This window comes from Hyperolius riggenbachi, chromosome 6, assembly GCF_040937935.1.
Source record: "Hyperolius riggenbachi isolate aHypRig1 chromosome 6, aHypRig1.pri, whole genome shotgun sequence".
Lineage (NCBI taxonomy): Eukaryota > Metazoa > Chordata > Amphibia > Anura > Hyperoliidae > Hyperolius > Hyperolius riggenbachi.
The window spans coordinates 228426148-228448187 of record NC_090651.1 but is presented as its reverse complement, the minus strand read 5'-3'; positions in this window follow the sequence as shown (position 1 = coordinate 228448187).

Genomic DNA, 22040 nt, shown 5'->3' with positions numbered 1-22040 from the left:
TAGCACATTCCAGCCTGAGTCCGACAGAGCCGACAGAAGAAAGAAGATTAGATGATAGAACAGAGATAATACAGCCACTGTGCAACTAGGAAAGGCTGCAGTAAGCCAGAGCACATTCTAATGTGCTCTGGCTTACTGCAGCCTTTCCTAGTTGCACAGTGGCTGTATTATCTCTGTTCTATCATCTAATCTTCTTTCTTCAGGTATAGGAACTTATAGGCTAGAAGAAATAAGGTTGAAAATTTTGTTACAGAGTCTCTTTAAGCCACCAGCAAGCCAGAAAATTTTGATAGTACTTTTTTTCTACTTTTTGGTACTTTTTTGCAATTGCAGAGTGCAATAACTATTTTAAACAGATGATGAACAAATGATCTCAGCGCCCAAACTAGGCACCATCGTAGCAGGAATGTTACACTGTCTGGGTGCGTAAGGGTAATTTGGGGTTCATGTGATCGCCAAACCCCAAATTATATCTCTTTCTGAATTGCTATGACTCGGGGAATAGTATTTTACGCCGCCAGGGATTTGAGCTGCATCAGGGTGAGCCGTCATTCGGCTCCTCCTGCGCCCAGCTCACTGGAGATGTACATATATGTACACTATTAAGTGCACTACAATCAGAATCTAACACTTGATTTACATTGTGTGAGCTGGCTTTTATTTTGCGATTATAAAATTATATCACCTGCCCTTAAGCAAATCCTCTGGATCATCCAGCGGCTTTCCAGATCCGTAAGAATTAACATAAGAATTTTAATTTTTAACTTTTTTTTTCACTTTATGTACCCTTTAACTGTATTAACTATTTAGCAATTTCTGGACTTTTTTTGTTGCGGTTTTTGTTGTAAACTCATTCTGCTGCTTTTCAGGATATAGGTCTTGGATATATTGTACCTACATACCTGTGTTGACATATAAGAGGGGCAAAATGTGGCTGCTAACAATCAGGCTACAACAACAACTAAACATTTGTAAAGCACTTTTCTCCCATAGAATTCAAGGCTAAGTGTTGGGGTCAGTGCTGAAAGTTTGACCATGTTGGTTTTGACGCCTTACTCCTTGTACCTTGTTGGTGTAGTTGTGCACTTCTGGTGATTGATGCCTTTATCCGAGTAGGGCTGGTTTAAGCAGCATGGGGACCCATAGAAAAGGTAGCCTGGATGCTCCCGAGCTGGCTACCTCCCCCCCAGGTGGTCTCTTTCCGACTACTCCCCAAGGCCCCTGCATGGTGTGTAGCTGCATTGCAATAACTCACCTGTCCCAATGTGCTGCTCCATCCATGCTCTGACTTCAGCCTGTCTCTTCTACATGCATCTCATGTTAAGTGTAAAAACCTGACTTGAGGGTTCCCACAGTGATCAGCGGCTTGTCCTCTCACTCACTCTTCCCCTAGTGCTTGTCGCATACATAGTGAAGCAACCAGGAAGTGCCCGCACTAAAGGGGAGGAGTGAACATGAGGAGAAGCAGCAGATCACCACAGGCACTCTCGGGGCAGGTAGTGATACACACAGCTGCCACTGCTACTTTCATTACACAGGGGTAGTGCAGCAGTACACCAAGTAGTGCAGGGAGTCCCTGACATCACGGCGGGTTGGCAGTTCATATCAGCGGGCGATCATAAGTCTAGTACTCCCTGTATTTGGACTATAAGATGCAGGGACTTTTCCCCCACTTTTGAGGTAGAAAAAGTGCGTCTTATAGTCTGAATAATACTGTAATTTTTTTTTTTATTTCTTTAAAGCGGTAATAGAGTAAAGTGTTTTCTTCTCTAAAGATGGGTCACACTCACAGTTGGTCTCAGTAATTCAGATGTGAGACATGTTAAAACCTCATCAAATTTTACCATACTTTTTCAATCATGCACAGAAACTGTAAATGAAAAATTAAAACTGTCACTATAGGTCACACTGACCTCTGGAATGAAACAATGTAAAAGCAAGCTACACACCCTCAGGTAAAGTCATATGGCATAAACTGTGGCTTCTAATACAGCGACAGTAAGTGGATTGAAGTAAACCTTTTTCTTTTTTTTTTTTCTAAATATGGTAGAAAAAAGTGGTTTGGTAAATGTATTAACTCTGCTGACTAAGAGTAGAAATCATGGAGACCATATAATGGGTATACTCTACTACAGGAGGGCTCAGGTAAAGGAGGAAGGTACGTATGATCTGTGAGATCCTCTTTCTTTACCATCCTTACTAGTATTGCAGAATGCAGTGGTATCCCCTCTAGGTGCAGTGTTCGTTTTTAAAGAGGTGCTGTTAGGTATAAGGTCTCAGAGGAAAAAAAACACATATCAGTAGCTAGATATTGGCTGTACTTACATTACATATGCATTTCACTGTCCACGTTTGGATTTCACAGAATTTTTATATAGTATTTGCAGAGAATGATGCTCCTGACAGCTCATGGCAGGTTCCATGTTTGTCTGTCATCTATGAAGCCAATTGTGTCGTCATGTCCTCCCTGCTTCCTGATGATTCCACTCACAAAAAAGATCCTAATGGACAACACTATTGTGCAGTGAATATTAATTAGCCATGTGGCTAGGAACAATAGTGGACTCATGCAGTATACTCTAATGGAACATGTGCCGTGATTTTTCAGTGCTGTGAGCTGGGCTGCGTTACAAGCTGCTGTAACTTGAGCCTGTAACTTCTCACTAGCAGCCTTAGGCCCCGTTCACACTTGCGGTTCGAGTCCGCAAGTGTCCGGGGGTCCGGGTCCGGGGGCCGCAAAGAGACCGTACGGGTCTCTGCGGTGGCCACAAGTTGCCACAAGTTGCGGATCCGGAATGTATCAGTTCCGGCTACAATAAAGTAGCCGGAACTAGATACATTGCAGTGCCACAAAGGCACCGCAAGCATGGGGGATATCGGCGTGTAGTCCGGGCCCCCCAAGTGGCATAGGACCGGTGCTGGAAGCATCCGGTCCTATTGCCAGTGTGATGAGAAACATCCGTTTCTCATTGCACAGCATGGCCACATGTTCGGGTCAGGATTCGGCCTGGGTGCATGGGCCGGATGACCGGACCCGAAAAATAGCGCATGTTGGAAAAGTGTCCAGAGTCCGGATCCGTTCTGTACGGAACGGACGCATGTGTATGTCCGCATAGACTTTGCATTGCTATGCAGAACGTACATTCAGTTTGTACAGTATACGATCCGGATCCGATCAGGCAAATCCGGACAGCGAACGCTAATGATTGTGAACCAGGCCTTAGGGCGTGATTGGGAAATAAAGGGGATGACCCAAGGTGGGGAGAAGCAGCCCCAGAATGCTTTGCAGTATGTTATGCAGCCTGTCGTCCTACTTAAGAGCTTGGTAATAACAGCCTTGCTGTTCAGCACACATCAAAAGTAAGAGAGATTTTTAACTTCAGTATTGCCTTTTTGGCTTCCTTCTTAACTGTTTAACACAGGAGAATAGAGGTTTAAATTAGCTTTTGCAGCCTGACAGTTACTCTTTAAATCTCTTAGGGAAAATGGCTGTCTACTTTCCCTCCACTTGGCAGAAAGTAAGCCCAAAGAGTGAAGGTGGGTAAAAAAAGAATGTCATCAGGACCTTTTTCTGTTCTACTGGGGCCACCTGTAGTTTTTCCGTTTTGGGCCTTTAGAACCTGTTTAAATTAATGATGATTGTTAATAAAGATCTACAGTACGGAAGCACTATAGTTCCTGCCTGACACAGATCTTACCAGCACCAAAACATATCCTGCAAATGATGTGTTAAAGCACCCACAACAGTAAAATGACTTCTTACACTGCATAATGAGTTTGCTTACTATCTTCACTACAGCTGAGCTCGATCTAGCAATTTGCTGAAATGGTTACTCAATTTATGGTTTTCCTTATGTATATTGTGCACACGAGGGAGGAAGAACAGAGGAGGTGGGTAAGAGGATAATGAGGGAGCCAGGGAAGCTTAGTAAGGCTTGCCCTTTCCAGCCTTACAAAAAAAATCTGAAACACAAACAACCAGAATAGTTCATTCCTACTTAAATGTGCATGTCCAAATAAAGAGACCCTTAAAGTGTGATAAAACTCCCTTAACTACAATTTAAATACCTACTTTTAGGTACATACAAGAATATTTGAAAGTATCCCTGTGACTAGTAAAAATGTTTACTTTTTAAAGCAGAAAGCAGTAAAAGTGTGTACTGCTCAGCTAATTGGCAAATGCATTCATTGCCAGCCAGGAGACATTCTCTGCCTGGTCTCTTCACTATGTTCCCCCTCACCTCCTCTGTAGAGATGGCCCGAACCTCCGATTTTCAGTTCGCGAACTGGCTTCGCGAACTTCCGCAAAAGTTTGGTTCGCGCAAACTATCGCGAACTGCAATAGACTTCAATGGGGAGGCGAAATTTGAAAACTAGGCCAGAAAAGTGATGGAAAGATGTTTCAAGGGGTCTAACACCTAGAGGGGGGTATGGCGGAGTGGGATACATGTCAAAAGTTCCGGGGAAAAATCTGGATTTGACGCAAAGCAGCGTTTTAAGGGCAGAAATCACATTGAATGCTAAATGACAGGCCTAAAGTGCTTTAAAACATCTTGCTTGTGTATACATCAATCAGGGAGTGTAATTAGAGTACTGCTTCACACTGACACAACAAACTCACTGTGTAACGCACCGCAAACAGCTGTTTGTGTTGTGACGGCCATACTGGACTGGTGCGCACCATGGCGAGATTGCTCTTCCTCAGTGATATCAGGTAATGTTTGACTGCCTTATCAACTTTTGATGGTTCTTTCTCTGCCATTGTTAAAGCTTACATCTTTTTTTTTTTTATTACATTTTCTGCTGGCTGTTCAGTACCTGCAATGAGAATCTGTTATGGAGGGCAAGTCTGCCATTGTGAGCGACCACGGGTAATGGCCCGGGGAATCAGGGTTCGATTCTGGTCCGGAGTGGGAGCCTGAGAACTGGCTACCACCACCACACATCCAAGTAAGGACCCATTTGCTGTATAAGTAATGTACCTGCCCTGACCGTGCTTTGCAGACCAGGCATCTGTGGTCAGATGGACCCTTGACCCAGCGCTGTGTGCCAGAGATGACACCACTTGCCTTTGAAGAGAATCTGTTATGGAGGGCAAGTCAGCCATTCATTCAACTGTGTGAAACTTTCAATGGTACTTTCTCTGTAGCATGGTGACCACGGGTACTGGCTGGGGAATCCTGTTTCGATTCCAGTCCGGAGTGGGAGCCTAAAAAATGGCTACCACCACCACACATCCAAGAAGGGCAGCAGGCACGCGGTGGGCAAAGGAGAAGGAACGGCTACCACACATCCAAGGAAGGCAGCAGGCATGGCATGCACGTCCCGAGGTAGTGACCAAAAATAACAATACAGGAGGACTTTCGAGGCCCTGCTGTATATGACACTGATCGACTTTACTACCTGTAACAAGAATCTGTTATTGAGGGCAAGTCTGCCATACATTCAAGTGAAAGGTATGCACTGACTGCAAGGTATAATACAATGTGCAGTAACAGATACAGTGAAAAGTATGCAGTGACTGCAAACAGCTGTTTGTGTAGTGACGGCCATGCTGGACTTGTGCGCACCATGACAAGAGTGCAGGTGATGGCGGCATTGCAGCCAATACGGTTGCCGGGGTGAGGTAGCTGAATGGCAGAACAGTGACTGTCCAGCTGATCAAATTTGGTCTGTCCACAATGAAGCAATGTCCTTATCTTGGGTGTGTGCCATCCCCCCTCCGAGACACTCATATAGCCGACGGTCATTGCTTCATTGTGATACGCAAGCCCCTTCACCGCGGCAAGATAATGATCACGAAGGGGAATTGGCACATGTACATGCCTTTTTTTTTTTTTTTTTGCAGCTGCAGTGCAGCCAGAAAAATTAGGCAGGCATGTACTCGCACCAGAAGGTCCTTTCTGACCGGACGCTTGAGGCAGGGCAAGAGAGAAGTTGGATGGCAAATTGGGACAGCTCTGGCCACAGGTGGCCAGATGAGGTGTTCTGTGTTAAATAGTCAACCACGTCCTGACAATCTTGGGAGTTGATGGGACGTGCCTTCTTCTCAGCACTGTACTTTGATACAGGGCTGCACAAAATCACATCAGCACGACCTCGCACAGCCCTGCCGGTTGGCCTTCCTCTGGGTCTACCTCTGCCTCTATCTGTTTTGCACATTTTGTCCATATCGGGGGGGGGAGGGGAATGAAGTGAAAGGTATGCACTGACTTGAGTAATACAATGTGCAGTCACACAGGTGCAGTTAACAGGTATGCACGGAGTGGTATATCACACTGCGTGCACTCACTTAGGTAGGTGGGTGCACTGAACACAACAGGTAGGTATATGCAGTGATTGGTATTACAATGTGCACCTGTCACACAAAGACAGGTACCGGACAGGCACAGTGACACTGCGTGCACTCACGTAGGTGGGTGGGTACACTGAAGTGAACAACAGGCAGTAGGTATATGCAGTGATAGCTATTACAATGTGCACCTGTCACACACAGACAGGTACTGGACAGGCACAGTGACACTGCGTGCGCTCACGTAGGTGGGTGGGTGCACAGTAAACAACAGGTAGGTATATGCAGTGATGGGTAATGTGCACCTGTCACACACACAAGTAGTCACTGAATGTGCTGGGCCTGGCAGTGGCACACACAGTAGGAATTACCAAGGCTGTCTATGCAACACAAGTGTCAGTGGGACACACACACACACACACACACAAAAATAGATCAAAAGAACAAGATTAGCTCTCAAAAGAGCTGTTGTGGGGTGCTTTTTTAGCAATAAGAATCAGCAAGAGCCTAACTAAGCTTTCTCTATGAGAGTCTGCAGCAGCTATCCCTTCACTAATTACTGCAGGTGCACGAGTGAGTGAAAAGTCTGAAGCTGCCTGCCTTTTATAAGGGGGGGGGGGGGGCTCCAAGAGGGAGTGTAGCCTAATTGGCTACAATGTGCCTGCTGACTGTGATGTAGTGGGGTCAAAGTTGACCCTCATGATGCACTATGGGGACGAACCGATCTTCCGGAAAAGTTTGTGGTTCTCCGCGATCGCGAACCTTGGAAGTTCGCCGGGAACCGTTCGGGCCATCTCTACTCCTCTGCTGAATAGACATGTTGGCATGGCAACTGCTGAGTCACTTCAGGAGATGAGGGATTGGGAGTATGAAAAGACCAGGCAGAGAGCTTCTAGCTGGCAATGATCATATTTGTTAATCAGCAGAGATTAGCAAAGTGCAGCATTTTTGCTGCTCTCTGCATTGGAAGTAAACATGTTTATAGACACAGAGAATGCTTTCAAATGTTCTTTTACATACTTAAATTTTAGTTTAGGTACTTTAATACCATGTTTTCCCAACTTGCCCAGCTGCCCTGCTTTGCCATTTCTCACCTTATATGCAACCTATCACATAATTCATACTCCTACCTGATCACCAATTGAAAAGGTTTCTTTGCCTGTGCAGCATTCAGCCTAGTACATCATTCCCTTTTACCCTTTCTCTTAGCAAAGCCCCACAGCACATTCTTTTCTTAAAGTGGATATCCAGCATAAAACCCATATTCAAGGGTTCTTTTTCTCCTGTAAAGTTATAATTACCTGCCGGATCATCATCTTGTCATTGATTTCCAGGGTTTTGTGTCCGCCAACTTCCGGCGTGTAGCCCTGCTCCCACTGAAACGGCACTGGCTGAGGTCTCTCTACTCAAGATATTGAAAACCCAATGTCATTTTTTTTACGAGGGTGGGACTTCCGTATGTACCAAAAGTTAATGGACATGGAGCATGGGATTGATTCACAAGAGAAAGACCCAGCAGATAATTATACTTTACAGGAGACGAGTATCCCTTAAATATATGTTTTATGCTGGATACCCGCTTTAATTGTACTATGCCCAGTGAACACGCATTTACTCTCCAGAGCCAGTGGTTCCATAGCATCAAACTGGGCAATTGCCCAGGGTTCTAAGGTTCGGGGGGGAGGGGGGGCGGCGCACAAGTAAGGGACTGTAGAGGTCAGAAGATTACTGTGATTGCAGTATTAGAATGTAAGGGGCCTTAAGTTCATTTTTGCCAAGGGCCCGGCTTCACTTAAAACCATCCCTGTCCCTCTCAGTTTAAAAAGTTCAAATGAGCAGCAGAGTTAACAGTCCAGAACGCTACTTACACAATGGGAATTTTATCAGAAACAAAGAGTGATACTGTTGAGAAATTTCAGTGGTAATAATGAGTCTGTTTGCTCAGCCACTTGTGGTTACAGGGTGTCTACTGAGAATTATGGATTGTGGAATTAATATAATGCAAATGTCAGACTTGAATAGTTTTAAGAAGTTCTTAATTTATAGCGCATTTCACTAGAACTAAGTCTGAGGGAATGACGTTCGCAATATAAAACGTATAAGAATTCTTAATGAAGTGCTCCATGAATAGCTTTTCTTTCTGCATACATTTTAAATAAAGGATGATTAGTTTAAAGAGCAACTCCAGGCATAGTTTTACCTGTAACGCCTGACAGCTTAGTAAGTGTGCCCAAATGCTATGCTTGTTGTGTTAAATAAGAATTCCTAAGCTAAACATATAGTTTTTACAATGTAGTCGAGGTTCCCAAAATAGCCCAGCTGAAAAAGTTGCAGAAATTGTTCTGGGTTAGGATTCTGCCACTACTAGGGCTAGTGTAACATCCGTAGAAATGGCGGCTGCGGGCACGCAGGGTGTCTCCGCAGCAGCCTTGCCTTTCCGCTCAGGGACTTTGCCCGTGCCTCTGGTGTCTAGTACGCCGAGGACGGGTTTGTTATTTTCACATGGAGTTGCCGTATGGTGCGGGCGGAGATGGGACCTTTATGCGGGGAGGAGGCGCGTCAGCTGACCGGCCGGTCGGCTGACGCCAGAGGAGACGCACGGCCCTCCGGATTGGCTGATTGTTGTGGGCGCGGCCGTGGGGTCTCCTCTGCTTCATAAGCCTGCTCTGTTCACTCGCAACTTGTCTGCTGTTGCGAATACTTACAGTGGAGGAAATAATTATTTGACCCCTCACTGATTTTGTAAGTTTGTCCAATGACAAAGAAATGAAAAGTCTCAGAACAGTATCATTTCAATGGTAGGTTTATTTTAACAGTGGCAGATAGCACATCAAAAGGAAAATCGAAAAAATAACCTTAAATAAAAGATAGCAACTGATTTGCATTTCATTGAGTGAAATAAGTTTTTGAACCCTCTAACAATAAAAGACTTAATACTTAGTGGAAAAACCCTTGTTTGCAAGCACAGGGGTCAAACGTTTCTTGTAATTGATGACCAAGTTTGCACACATTTTAGGAGGAATGTTGGTCCACTCCTCTTTGCAGATCATCTCTAAATCCCTAAGGTTTCGAGGCTGTCTCTGTGCAACTCTGAGCTTGAGCTCCCTCCATAGGTTTTCTATTGGATTAAGGTCCGGAGACTGACTAGGCCACTCCATGACCTTAATGTGCTTCTTCTTGAGCCACTCCTTTGTTGCCTTTGCTGTATGTTTTGGGTCATTGTCGTGCTGGAACACCTATCCACGACCCATTTTCAGTTTCCTGGCAGAGGGAAGGAGGTTGTCGTTCAGGATTTCATGATACATGGCTCCGTCCATTTTCCCGTTAATGCGATTAAGTTGTCCTGTGCCCTTAGCAGGAAAACACCCCCAAAGCAAAATGTTTCCACCCCCATGCTTGACGGTGGGGACGGTGTTTTGGGGGTCATAGGCAGCATTTTTCTTCCTCCAAACACAGCGAGTTGAGTTAATGCCAAAGAGCTCTATTTTGGTCTCATCAGACCACAGCACCTTCTCCCAGTCACTCACAGAATCATTCAGGTGTTCATTGGCAAACTTCAGACGGGCCTGCACATGTGCTTTTTTGAGCAGGGGGACTTTGCGAGCCCTGCAGGATTTTAATCCATTGCGGTGTAATGTGTTTCCAATGGTTTTCTTGGTGACTGTGGTCCCTGCTAATTTGAGGTCATTCACTAACTCCTCCCGTGTAGTTCTAGGATGCTTTTTCACCTTTCTCAGAACCATTGACACCCCCACGAGGTGAGATCTTGCGTGGAACCCCAGAGCGAGGTCGATTAATAGTCATTTTGTGCTCCTTCCATTTTCGAACAATCACACCAACAGTTGTCACCTTCTCTCCCAGCTTCTTGCTAATGGTTTTGTAGCTCATTCCAGCCTTGTGCAGGTCTACAATTTTGTCTCTGACATCCTTGGACAGCGCTTTGGTCTTTCCCATGTTGGAGAGTTTGGAGTCTGCTTGATTGATTGATTCTGTGGACAGGTGTCTTTTATACAGGTGACTAGTTAAGGCAGGTGTCCTAATGAGGGTGACTAATTGAGTAGAATTGTCTAACCACTCTGTGGGAGCCAGAACTCTTAATGGTTGGTAGGGGTTCAAAAACTTATTTCACTCAATGAAGTGCAAATCAGTTGCTATCTTTTATTTAAGGTTATTTTTTCGATTTTCCTTTTGATGTGCTATCTGCCACTGTTAAAATAAACCTACCATTGAAATGATACTGTTCTGAGACTTTTCATTTCTTTGTCATTGGACAAACTTACAAAATCAGTGAGGGGTCAAATAATTATTTCCTCCACTGTATGTGCTAGCGCTCAGACCTTAGATAGTATCCGGTGTGCTTTGATCTGGGAGGAAACCAGGGATTTCACACAAGACTACGATTATTGTATACTGTTATTGATATTCTTTGTATGACTCTTGCTACCCTCTGACTCCGCTCTTGCTAATCGTTCCTGTACATCTGCCCATCTGATTCTGTTGCTGAACCCTGCTTGATATCTTACTAATCTCTTGCCTGTCGATTCTGTACTGTGCCTGCTCGCTCGTTACTGATCATAGCCTGTCTGACCTCTCTACTCACCAGTGAGCCCTTGTCACTGGTGAGGTGCTCTGCTGATAGTCCCCACCAGCTCCTTTGGTGAGGTATAGCCAAACTATCAGCTATTGTGTTCTAATTGTACCCACCAGCTCCTCTGGTGAGGTTAAGCCAAACTAATCAGTAGCTGTGTTCTATAGTACCCACCAGCTCCTTTGGTGAGGTTAAGCCAAACTAATCAGTTACATTGTTCTATAGTACCCACCAGCTCCTCTGGTGAGGTTTAGCTAAACTATTCTGTTACTCCAACTTACTGTTGCACCAAGCACTACATACCTCGTTGTTTGCCACCTATACTTGTATTATTGGTGATACTGCAGATCACACATAATCAGACATCTGTGTTGCTACACCAATCGTTACAGCTAGCAACTGGTCAGACTACATTATGGGTAAAACACATATTAAGCTCCCTGAGTACTTTGTAGCTTGCAGTTGAAAATGGCTACTTAAGTGTAACGATTGGTGTCAGCAAGAACAGATTTTCTGATTATTGGTGATCTGCAGTATCACCAATAATACAGACGCTATACCAGATTATTTAGTGATCTGCAGAATCACCAATAATGTACGTATAGCGAGACACAGGAAAACCAGATATAAAGATAGGTGTTTGGTGCAACAGTAATACGCTGTATACTGATCACCCGTGGAGCGGGTGATTCAGACTGCACTGCAGCCTGTGATCACCTGAGGAGCAGGTGATTAACCCTATACTGCAGCTCCTAATCACCTGAGGAGAAGGTGACTAAGAGTGTACTGTAGCTTCTGGTCACCTGAGGAGCAGGTGATTCAGACTGTACTGCAGCTACTGGTCACCTGAGGAGCAGGTGATTACGCTGTACAGAAAATCCCTCACCAAGGACTAAGCTCCCTGGTGAGGGCAGGAGAGTCAGACAGGCAGATTCGGCAACACACGGACAGATACGGTACAAAGACAGAAGGCTAAATCAGAGTAGTGTTCAGGCTGAGTCGGCAACAGGATCAGATAGACAGAAGCACAGAATCAGTAAGCAGAAGAGTAGTCAAGGCTAGCAGAAGGTCATAACAGATAATACAATTCAATTAGTACTTTAGCTATCAATAGAGAGACACAGAGGCGCTCATTTCTGCATCTAGACCCATTGAGTTATACTCTTGTTTGCCTGATGAAGCAGGACCACACCTGCGAAACGCGTGGAGTTAAATAAAACGTTTTTTGTATTGATAAATTGTGACTCAATTGAGTTCTATATTTTTGAGGTAAGTCCACCTGAACATCCCCCTCTTTTAGACAGTTTTTAAACATTTTTATTCTACTCTGGCGCCTCTGTACACCAAGCCTTGCTGAAAAAAAAAATACCTATCAATAGAAACTGACTAAGTGTGGATCCCCAGCTCCTGCTGGTTCTAGCATGCTTTCGGATCTGACTAAGGTCTCAGTGCTAACACATAGCATATGCAACAGCAGACGAGGAGCAACTGACAGGCAGGTCCTATATGTACTTGAGAGTGCCCCACAGCGCCGCCCCAGTCACTCAGCCAATCAGGAGCATAGCTGGAGTCAGCTGCCTGGCTGATCAGCTGACTCCCCTTCTATGCGCATAAAGGTCCTGTCGCCTGGCGCGCGCATAGCCCTCAGTCTATGCGCGACTGAAGGACCAAGCAAAACTCCACCATGTAACCGCGCGGCGGATTCCGCTGGCTGAGACGCGGAGACACCCGCCATGCCGCTCACCACTGCGGCGGCATCTCCGCTATCCCTTACATTAAGTGTCTGCTTACCAGATGCTCCAACTTCTTAATGACCGATGGGATGCACACTACCAAATTTCTTAATGACCAATGGGATGCACACAACCAGTGGCATCCTCACTCATTCCTATAAGAAACATCTCACAGATTTGCAGGGTTATGGCTAAAAATGGCAAAAGCTCAGCAGAGCAGCTAGGCAATTTGCATCGTTTAAGAAATATGCCTCCATATCACTCTCAGTTGATCGAATGAAACAGAGGTGGGATAGAATACACTAACATAGTTTAAAAACTGGAGGTAGTTGTAGACATACTTTTTAAATAAAGACTCAAATTGTCTGGATCAGGAAACACCCGCTTCCTACGGTAATTAACAGGAGTAATTTATAAGAGCTGTCAGCAGGAAAGGCGCCTCTGTGAGGGTCAGATCTAATCTCACTGTGCAGAGCATATGATGGGAACGGTAGAAGGGCTGTCTATGCCCTTCTACCATATTCTTGCGTGGCGCACACTATGCGCGCTGCCAAAATGCGCACGGCAGCATGCATAGTCTGAATGAGCCCTTAGAGTACAGTGATCTAATTAGCAGCTACAAACAGGACTGTGGAGTCAATCCAAAACTCTTCACAACTCCAACTTTATGAAACCACCAACTCCAGGTACCTAAAATTGCTCCGACTCCTCGACTCTACGGCCCTGGCTACAAATAAAACTTGGAGGATTTCCTGCTACCGCTTGGGGGTGCATATTATTTCAGCGCCGCTAAGTTCAGCTCGGTGAGAGCCGAATGATGGCTCTCACCGCTGCCGCTAAACTCCGAGGCGGCGATAAAAACTATTCCCCCTCCGAGGTGACGCAACTCGGAGGGAGATGTAATTTGGGGTCTGGCAGCCACCGGAGCCCCGAATTACCGCTACATGCCCCGCGCAGCATAGCATTGCTGCTATGGGGCGTCCAGTTTTGGCGCTCGGCTCTGAGAGCCACGCCCTGAAATAAGCTGATCCGACCGCTTGGGCTTTTGAGGATTGTCACCAGACGTGCTCCTGATGATTAGGCTAGTCTCAGAAAGAAACCCTAAAAAAAACAAAGTTGTAAGTAGTAATAGCTCGAGGACAGAGGAGTCCAAAAATAACAAAATGGCTAAAAACGGTTTAAAAAGGAAAGGCAGTGGTTGAATTACTTCTGCAAAAATATAGCAGCCAGTATGACCTCTCTGCATTCTATTGTATTCCCTGCCTTCTGCCTAAAACTAGCCTTAACTCTTCTCTAACCACTCAATCATGGTTCCACCTAACCCTATCCTTTTTATTTGTGAGACTTTAATAGTGAGGCCTCTTCCACACTATAAACTGTTTGGAAGCACATTTTTATGCACATGATTTTCAATGGATTCCATATGTGTTTGTATTACGTTAAAACATGCATCATTGCTGTAAATATTTCCATTTTATACAAAAAAAAAAAAAAAAAAAAAAAAGTGGACGGCCATATAGAAAGAAGTTAACAGATTCAAGATTCTTTTTGCTATTTTTGGCTAACTCCGTCCTCCAGTTATAATTACTATGAAGTTTTCTTTTGTGGAAACCCATTCGAACTGATAGCTTTTTAAAGCCAATGGACTCAATCATATCTATGGCATTTTTCCATCCTCTGAAGAAAAAAAAAAAAGAAAGAAAAGAGCACATGGATATGTTAACTTCTTACTACATGGCTGTCCAATTATTATTTTATATACTGTATATATATTTTTTTTTTGTTAAAACGCATTGTTAGCAGCTAAGATCCACACTTTAAAGAGACTCTGTAACAAATTTTTCAGCCTTAGTTCTTCTATCCTATAAGTTCCTATGCCTGTTCTAATCTGCTCTGGCTTACTGCAGTCTTTCCTAACTGCACTGTCTCTGTAATAAATCAATGTATCTTTCCTCTGTCCTGTTTGTCGGGCTAAAGCTTGATTGTGTGGAATGTGCAGGGCTGCTTGTGATTGGTAGAAGCGATACACACCCTCTGCAGGCCCCCTGCACACTCTTGAATGACTCACACACTATGCTTAGCTGAGCCTATTAGAAGCTGGTTAGTTTGTTTGTAAACACTGCCTAAAACTGTTAATTACAAGCCAGGATTGCAGCAGAGAGTGGCAGAAACAGCACAGAGGGGCACAGGAGAAAATAATGAATAGAATGGTATGCTTTTTATTGTAAGAATATTAGAGTACAGATTCTCTTTAATGCATACAAGCACACATGGTATCCATTGGAAACCGTCCATTGCCTAAAAATGTACTTCCAAACACAGTTTGAAGTGTGGAAGGGGTCTTACTAATATTGTCTCTGCAATAAATAAGGATAATGTAAGAAAGGATCATGGTTCAATGTGGTTAACAGAGAAAATATAGAGGTTAGATATACAATAGATTAAACAGGATTTCCCAATAACAAGTTGTCAGAATTTTAATCCCTATATCCTGCACTAAAAAGACATTTAATACAGACATCAAAACTAAGCATATTACAACTTCACAGTAGGGTGTGAATTATAAGACTGATAAACAGAATTACAACTACTTTGACAGCTGAGCTGTTCAGCCATATGTACTTCAATTGTGTGTAACTGCCTGGAAGATTGCTACTGCCACTGGTAAGTATATTGTAAGTTATTCTGAATGTATTGATGGCAGTGTGAACAGGCTCTTACAGATGTTGATGGCAAAATAACTGGTTTCAGAAGCTGATGTAAAACAAGCACGTCTACTGTGTGTGTAGATTTAAAAATGGTTTAGAGCACAACCACAAAAAACTTAACTTTGGACAGTATGAAAAGTTTTGAAACCTCTCTTGGGTTTCATTGCTGTGTATGTTATACATCTGATAGATGTATTGGATAGAATTTTTTCAAGCATCCTGAAAGAAAGACAGATAGAACAGATAGTTTTTTTTATTACTACTGTATTATTGTCATTTGTATAATGGGTAAGCAGTAGGGATACTCGGAAAATTCCGCGGAATTATGAATTCCGTGATTCCGGTCGGTATTAGATTAATTCCGATTCCGGTAGTCGGAACGGAATTCCTATGGCTGGGATTTGAACCCAGGACTCAGTGTGTAGTAGGTATCTGTCTTACCCTCTAGACCATGAACCACACTACATGCTAAAGCTGGCCTAGCATAAACCATACTACCATTATGATCAATTCGATAGAAAAAGTAGCATGATTAAGGATTTGTACTTTTTGAAAAGCATGCTTATATACCATAGCTGGGCTTTGAACCCAGGCCTCAGTGTGTAGTAGGTATCTGTCTTACCCTCTAGACCATGAACCACACTACATGCTAAAGCTGGCCTAGCATAAACCATACTACCATTATGATCAATTTGAGGAGGAGGAGGAGGAGGAGGAGGAGGAGGAGGGAGAGAGAGAGAGAGAGAGAGAGAGTTTTTAAAATTTTTCCAAAGGAATTCCGTATACCGTAGAATTCCGCGGAACAGGTCCAGAATACCGTCGGAATGAAACGGTAGCGGAATTTCGGATCGGCGGTATGCGGAATTACCGCGGAATGGTAAATTGCAATTCCGAGCACCGCTAGTAAGCAGCAGAGCCCATCCTGTTTTTATTGCTGACATATACTGTAGAGCCAGTTGGATCAGTAGTGCTAATATTAAAGTCGTAGAGGACACAAAGTAGAGGAAATCCTCCCAGCTTGGTGCACAATGGTCATTAGGCTTTAGAGATGGCACAAACGGTTCGAACGCAAACTTGTTCACGTGAACAACGCGCATTCGCGTCAAAACACAAACTTTATGCGAGTTTGGCTCACCCCCTATACTACATCATTGGGCTAAACTTTGACCCTCTACATCACAGTCAGCAGACACATGGCAGCCAATCAGGATGCACTCCCCCCTGGAGCCCCCCCCCCCTCCCGCCCCCTTATAAAAGGCAGCAGCGTCTGCCATTTTCTCACTCTGTCTGCTGCTGCTATTAGTGAGAGAAGGGAGAGAGAAGGGAGAGACAATGGAGAGATAGGGAAAGGGATAGTTAGGAGGTCTGTTCGCTTTCTCCTTGCTGTTATTTATTGCTGAAAAGCACCCCAAAACAGCTCTTTTGAGAGCTAATGTTCTTGTGATGTGATTTTTTTTTTGTGTGTGTGTGGGGCCCAATGACACTGTATATACAGCTCTGTCTGTCGCAGCTGGCCCTTGCTAATTGCTATACTGTGCCAGGCCCTGCACATACAGTGCCTACCTTTTCACTGCACCTGTGTGACTGCTGCACATTGTATTACAATACCAGTCACTGCACACCTTTCACTGCATCTGTGTGACCACACGCTGTTTTATATACCAGCAGTCAGTGCATCCATTTTCACTGCACCTGTGTGACTGCACATTGTTATACCAGCAGTCACTGCATACCTTTCACTGCACCTGAAAACTGCCATTGCCTGCACTCTCGCCATGGTTCTCACCAGTCCAGCACAGCCATCACTACACAAACAGCTGTTTGCAGTGTGTTACACAGTGAATTTGGTCTGTTAGTGAGAAGCAGTACACTAATTACACTACCTGTTTGATGTATGCACACACAAGATGTTTTAAAGCACTTTATGCCTCCAATTTAGCAATGCAATGTGATTTTTGCCCTTAAAACCCTGCTTAAAACTCTGTAAATTTTCCCCGGGACTTTTGGTGTGTATCTCACTCCGCCATGCCCCCCTCCAGGTGGTTAGACCCCTTGAAACATCTTTTCCATCACTTTTGTGGGCAGAATTAGTGTTTGTAGTTTTGAAAGTTCGCTTGCCCATTGAAGTCTATTGCGGTTCACATGGTTCGCGCAAACGTGAACGTTTGCGGAAGATCACGTTCGAGGTTCGCAAACCTAAATTCGGATGTTCGAGCCATCTCTACTAGAATTAAATTGCGTACATGAATTTCAGGCGTCATGGAAAATCGGGTGCAGGAACAGTGCCGATATTAGAATATTGGTACGTTTATTGATATGCTACTATTTAAAGTTCTGTAATGGTTGGGTGTAGCAACTCAGATGTCTGATTATATGGTGATCTGCAGAATCACCAATAATGCAGACGCTATACCTGATTATGTGGTGATCTGCAGAATCACCAATAATACTAGTATAGCCAAAAGGGTACAAAGTGTGTAGTGCTTGGTGCAACCGTAATACAATAGTTTGGCGAGACCTCACCAGAGGGGCTGGCGAGGTACAATCAGTACACTGACTGTATAATGGCGTACCGGCCCCAGCACGCTGGAGACACTGATACTGAAGAGATAGAACCTCCCGAGGAGCGGGTGATTCAGACTGCACTGCAGCCTAGTGATCACCTGAGGAGCAGGTGATCGAGACAGTACTGCAGCCTAGAGGACACCTGAGGAGCAGGTGATACCAACAATACTGTGACTAGTGATCACCTGAGGAGCAGGTGACAAAGACTGTACTGCAGGCTAGTGAACACCTGAGAAGCAGGAGTTACATACAGTACTATAACTAATGATCACCTGAGGAGCAGGTGATTAAGACTGTACTGCAGGCAAAAGAACACCTGAGGAGCAGGGGTTGCCAACAGTACTACAACTAATGATCACCTGAGGAGCAGGTGATTCTACACTAGAAATCCCTCACCAGAGGCTAGGCCCACTGGTGAGGATAGAGTGGTCAGACAGGCTAAGTTCGGTAACAGAGAGGATAGTATCGGAACAGAATCGTAAGGCACAGGATAACGGGTAACAGGCAGAGGTTCAGCAACAAGTCAGATAGGCGGAAGTACAGAATCAATGAGTACATGCAAGGTCAGAGGTTAGCCAGAATCATACACAGATAATCAATAACAATAAAGCAATCTCCTAGTCTAGGTGTGAAGACCTTGGTTTCAACACCTGGGATCTAGTCTAAAGTCTGAGCGCGAACACAGAAGTATTCGACAGCAGACCGTTTCTGAATTAATCCCGGAGGCTTAAGAAGCAGAGGAGACCTCACTGGCACGCCCCCTGTAATCAGCCAATCCCGGGCGCCGTGAGACTACTCTGACGTCAGCCGACCGGCCGGTCAGCTGAAGAGCCTCCTCCTAGCATAAAGGTCTCGTCTGTGCACGCGCCCGCGCGAGCCGGTGACCCCTTGCAACAATGAACGTTCCGTCCTCGGCGTCCTAGACGCCGGGAGGACGGGGAGCGACACGGAGACAGCTGCGGTGGCGGTGCTGTTCGCCGCAGCTGCCCCATTGTTCCTTACAAGTTCATTTTTAATCAGTAAAATATATATCAGTAATGGTAACTGATATTTTACTATAGCTAAACCTAATCCTACTCTTCCCCTGCACAAGCTCCTTTCCCAAAACCTAACCCTAACTGCCTCCCTGACGCCGAAACCTAACCATTCCCCTGCGCACACACAAAAAGGTCTATTACCGGGTGCCACCTGGCGCCCGATTTCCCCTTTTTGACAGCTTAAACACAAGGAAAAACCCACAAAAATTACAATTATCCAGCGTCGCCTGGTGCCCGAATTTCCCTTTTGGTTCCGGCTTGCTGATATAATTCAATTAAAGTCTATGGCGGTGCCTGAGTTGTCCAGAAGCCGCATGCGGCCAATTTGCCTGATACCGCTTTAATCATGCTTTACTGATTAGCATATTTACAGTAAACTCTGATATAGTTAACCTCTGGATATAGTAAACTGGGCCCTCAGGTCCCAGCAAATGTGTCTGCATAAATATACTATGGCCTCAATTCACTAAGCTTATCTCTTGTCTTTAATAACTCTTCTAGAGTTGTTACCATGGTGAGAAGGCATGTAGTATTCAGGAAAATTTTTACCCTAGGCAAACCTAAAGTTAACTCTTCTGTCTTTAAGTTAACTTTTTAATCCTTAAAATAACTCCAGAGTTAAAGACAGGCTGTTCATTAACCGCGTGGTAAAGTAACTATAGAAGAGGTAACGTAAGGAATGAAGAGTTAAGATAACTCTCTTACTGTGTGGAGATAAGTTTTCTCTTGCCTTATCTCCAGCATGATCTTAGTGATTTGAGACGAATGAATTACCAATTCTGATATAGTAAACTTCTGATAGCAAGCTACTTTTTCTGGCCCCTTGGAGTTTACTATAAAATGATAATATATAGATAGATAGATAGATAGATAGATAGATAGATAATTTTTTAAGAAGGACTTTTCAAAGAATAGTAAAACTGATGCACTCATGCACGCAAAGGAACATTTTAAAAGGCAGGCATATTGAGCATTTCAAAAGAACCCTGGAAAACTTGTGTGATCTAGCTAGCAGAAAAGACCAAGCAGGAGTACATCTTGTTATCCATACAGCAGAAAAGCAACGCTGTACTACTTTCTGACTCAGCAGGCCAAATGAAGGATTGGTGGAAAATCCAGTTTTCCCTGTTTAACTGCAAAAAAAAAAATTGCATTTGTTAAATAGTATCTGTTACCCAAGGTGTAAAGAAAAAAAAAACCTAAGAAAGTTCAAATTGTAGTTTTTGAGAAAATCGATTTTAAAAAAATTCTAAGAAAAAATGGCTTTTAAACTTGTATAAGCCGGTATAGAGGGCAGAGATGACCCAGAGGGGGACACCGGAGGTTAGGGGGACACAGGAGGTACAGGGAACAGAGAAGGCACAATGTTCCAACTTAAGAATGGATTCAGGTTAAGAACGAACCGACAGTCCCTATCTTGTTCATTAACCGGGGACTACCTATATACACAAAACAGACATTTTTTTTTTTTTGTAAAGGAATAGCATCAGTCTTTACTCTTCATCGATATCAATCTCCTTGATTGCAGTCATGTAAGTGTGGATGAATACCAAGGATCCAATCACAGAACCAAATTTCCTTCTGTTTTAAGAAGGCAAATTTCACCAAGCATTGCTTATTAGTAGGAGGGCTTTTCGGTCTCTTTTATCCCCCTATACATTCCTAGTGGTTTGGGTCACCCCAAGCTGCTTGGTTATTCTGTTATACTGGTCCAAGCCCTATCTCATACAGCCATATCAATCCCTGCTATGTACTGATGAGGGCCAAAAGCCCAAAACAGGCTGTTTACATGTGGGATTGGTGTGGCTGTGTAATATTTAAAGCTATAGGCTTGCTATACACCAGCAGTTCTGGATGCTTGCCTTGCTTACAGGGGCGAAAAGTGATATTTTGCCTATTCAGTAGTGGTGCATTGTGGATAACCACAAATGTTCACTTATAGCTGAATTATTGCAAATTTCCTTCTGTTTTAAGAAGGCAAATTTCACCAAGCATTGCTTATTACTAGGAGGGCTTTTTCGGTCTTTTTTATGCGCATATAAATTCCTAGTGGTTTTGGGTCACCCTGAGCTGCTTGGTTACTCTATCACAGAACCAACAAATTCCTGACGTGTTTCACGGCCAAAAGCCGCTTCCTCAGAGGCACACAAATGTGTAAATATCAGGAATAGCCAGAATGACAGGGACCGCAATCTGTGATGCTGTAGGTTATAGTATAGTACCAGAATGTGCTTTTCTCCGTATCCAAGTGTATAGGTATGAACACCCTGGAGGGTGTGGGGATAGAGGTGAGCTTTTTAAAAAAATATATCTATTTATTTCATATGAGGCAAACATTATCCATTCTCTCAGCCAGTAGACTGTTTAGCAGACTGAACACACATCGATCGCAGAGAACTCATAAACTGCCACCAAGAGATGGAAAATATATCATATACATGCAGAACTGTCAGATGCAGGGCACAAAGGGATGAATATTTGATGTGTTTTAATTTTACCATCTATGAGCCTGATGTTTCCGAACCTCGATGTGCGCTTTTGTCTGTGTAACTTCATAAATGTTGAAAGGTTTATCATTTTTCAGATCTCGGCTCTAGCTGCCTTTTTCCATCATCTTGCTTTATTAAGGTTCTTGCTGCGTTAGAACTTGGGTTATTTTCTTTTATTTGTGTGTTTTTTTCATTTCCTAGCCCTGAGAACTCCAATTTCAATCCCTATCAAAGTCTGACTATAAAAAAAAGCAAAAGAACGAGTCTATTTTAAAGCTATGACAGCTGAAAGCAAGAGGTGCAATATGGAATTTAGGTGCAGACTTGAATGAAGGATCCTACTGACCAAAAGCAATAGTTCAGTCCTAGGTGGAGTTGAGCAGTCCACTGATTTGATTTGGTGTTCAGGAGACCTGCTATTCCTGCTGTAGTTTCAGACACTGAAACCATCAATCAAGCAACCCCTCTATTCCTGGATAAAAGGAGGGTGATCCTAGAAATTCACATTTCTCATGTAGAGATGTAGATTAAGTGTTCCTGTGTATACTTATTTCTACTTTAGATCTTTTTTATTAAAGTTATGCCAGTTCCTGCTTTCACGAGAGCATCTGCCTGGGCCTGTAGCTGT